At 48.8% G+C, this 2,900-nt stretch overlaps 1 long non-coding RNA gene across 1 annotated transcript in view; it reads left to right on the forward strand.

Moving 5' to 3' along the window:
• LOC116075445 overlaps window positions 1-1,470 on the forward strand; it is a 24,752-nt gene extending 23,282 nt beyond the window's left edge. The window contains exon 3 of the long non-coding RNA XR_004112546.1: window positions 1,322-1,470. This is a non-coding gene — a long non-coding RNA (uncharacterized LOC116075445). The remainder of the gene's footprint in view (window positions 1-1,321) is intronic.
• The last annotated feature ends 1,430 nt before the right edge of the window (window positions 1,471-2,900 follow it).

A 2,900-nucleotide genomic window follows, 5' to 3' on the forward strand; every position in this document is an offset into this window, starting at 1 on the left:
TTGTTGTGGTGCAGCTCAGCCTTAGCATCCATCTTTAATCCCTCTGGCTGGATATAGAGATGTGCTTAGTACACACCTCTAATCCCAAACAATAAAGGTAAAGTTAGTGTGTAGAAGGAAGCAACCATGTTTGAAAGTGATGTCTAATTGAGTGGCAGACAAAGTGACAAATTAGAGAAAGATTTGACAGAATAGGGTACATCCAACTCAGGAGAAGAGAGAGGAAAGGGAAGCTACTTATGGGTCAGTGCAGAGAGAGAGGAAACAGTCTTATCAGGAGAGTTATACAGAGACATGTTGAAGAGAAAGCAAGCTAGGTATAGGTAAAGAATGAGCCAGAGAACGAGAAAGAGCCACGGGAATACAATATATTGCCAGAGTTAGTTTGAGGCCAAGCAGGGCAATTTAAGAAACTGAGAGAAGCCAGATTGAATCCGTCAGCTTGGAGTTTGAGACAGAACAGCTGAGTTCAACCAGCCAGCCAGAGCTCAGAAAGAACTAGAAAGGGTGAGCCTATTCTGCAGCAAGTCTCAGAGGCTGAAAACATTCTGGGACCTAGATTAGATTGTACAGAGGCTAGAAGCTTCCGGGACTAGGCCTAGGTTAGCAGACTGAGGCAGTAAGCCTTGGAGATGACAATACAACGGGCAAATAAGATACTTTTACAACCGCTATTTGTTTGTTTGGTTAGTGTGTGTATGTGTGTGTGTGCACGCGCGAGCATGCTTGCACACAAGTGCATGTGTGTCTGCCACAGTACACATCTGGAAGTCAATGGACAACCCATGGGACCTCTCTCTCCTTCCACCATGTGGGTCTCCAGCACAGATCATGGGGCTTGTCTGAACACACCTTCACCTACTGTTACGTTTCTTTCTAAACTCTGTGTGTGTTTATTTTCTCTGCTTCCTTGGGAAGAGAGAGCTCTTCGAGGGGATTTCCTTCGTCTCATGGTCCTCTCCACCTCCTGCTGTGGTCTCTGTCTGTTGGGCTGGAGACTTCCTATACACGGGTGGCGATCCTTGCTGTCCGTTCCTATCTGCCCGGGGAGACACCTGACAGCTCCACAGGACACTGTCTGGTCCCCTGGTAGAAACCCTATGCTAGTATATAGAGACTTCTGCCTAAGCCGGCAGTCTCTAGAAATGAGTCTCCCACCTCTCACCTGGCAGTACAAACCTGCCTGCGGGGGCGGGGGGGGGGAAGTGTGCCTGCGGGGCCGAGGTGGGGGGTGGGGGGGTGCTGAGACGTAGGGGGAGGAGAAAGAGCTGCAGTCCCACAGTTCCGGAGTACAAACTACCACATTATCCTTTTTTCCCAGTAATGTGGGCCGAGCAGCGGCTCCCCAACAAATGTGCCAGCCGGAGCCCACAAGTGCCCCGGGGTGAGCCTCTTCAGACAAAAGGGATCTTCACAGATAGAATGGATGAGGTCATCTTGGATTCCCCAGATGTCACAGCCAGTGACAGGTGTCTTGTAAGTAGCTTATAGAAAAGATGAGATCATGGGACGACAAAGCCATGTGTGTGTGTGAGTATGTATGTGTGTGTGTGTGTGTGTGTGTGTGTGTGTGTGTGTGTGTATGTGTGTGTATGTATGTGTATGTGTGTGTGTCTGTGTGTGTGTGTGTATATGTGCATGTATGTGTGTGTCTGTGTGTGTGTCTGTGTGGCTGGAGTTCTGCAGCCACAAGCCAAGGGACAGCGAAGCCACTGGAGACCAGAAGGGACGAGGAAGAACACTTTGAGTTCAGGCTTCTGTTTTGTGTTCAGCTCCCTCGATCAGTTAGCAAACTTATTTAGTTCTCCTCTTCCTTCTCTTCCTCTTCCTTCTCCTCTTCCTCCTCCTCCTCCTTCTCCTCCTCCTCTTCCAGCTGGCTGGCTGTTCTGATGGCAGAGGCCCTTTTGTTCAGTCTTTCTCTGAGAAAAACCTCCTTTTGGTGGGATAGGAGAATGATGTTGGGTACCTGTGGTGTGAGGGATGTGAGGAGGTGTCTGCTACTAGTAATTTTTAAATTTTAATTACATTACACTAGTTTTTTGTTGTTGTTTTGTTTTTTGTTTTTTTGTTTTTGTTTTTGTTTTGTTTTTTTTGTTTTGAGACAGGGTTTCTCTGTGTAGCTCTGGCTGTTCTGGAACTCACTCTGTAGACCAGGCTGGCCTCGAACTCAGAAATCCGCCTGCCTCTGCCTCCCAAGTGCTGACATTAAAGACATGCGCCACCACTGCCTGGCTTACATTAGTTATTTATTTTTTGGTTTTTCTGAGACAGGGTTTCTCTGTGTAGCCCTGGCTGTCCTGGACCTCCATCAGCAGACCAGGCTGGCTAAAGTCCAGATGACAAACGGAGGTGTGAATCCACCCAAGTTCACACAGGAGACCTATAAGTTTACTAGGCTTACTTCCAGGGCAATGGGTGTGGGGTTATGGGACTTGTGTAAATGACCTTAAAACACCCATACTGGAGGGTTGGCACCAGCAAGGGGCGGCAGCTCCCCCGTGGCCGTGATATAGGGTGCCCCATTCCCTCGACCTTCACCATCTATAAACTCCCTTCCTTCTTAGGGAATCCTGAAACTGCATGCAGTTAGGGCAAATTCCAATCTTCTGGTTTCGGGAGCTACTCAGGTGAGGGTCTTGTGATCCTCCCGTTCCGAGAGAGACCTGGGTTCTCACAGCCCAGCTGTGGCGGGTAATCTTTGTTGGGCAGGAGCCGCTTGACTCCTGAAGATGGTAGCAATTCATCTTGGATCGTAGTCCCATACAAGAGGTGCTTCCCATTGTTTTGATTGACATGGAACTCGGCTGTTCAGGTATACTTGTTTCTCCCTGCTCGGTGGGCCAGCCTGACCCTACGAGTTTGGAACACTATGGGAGGTTAGATCTGGATATCAAGCAATG

Source organism: Mastomys coucha, unplaced genomic scaffold (assembly GCF_008632895.1).
Source record: "Mastomys coucha isolate ucsf_1 unplaced genomic scaffold, UCSF_Mcou_1 pScaffold3, whole genome shotgun sequence".
Lineage (NCBI taxonomy): Eukaryota > Metazoa > Chordata > Mammalia > Rodentia > Muridae > Mastomys > Mastomys coucha.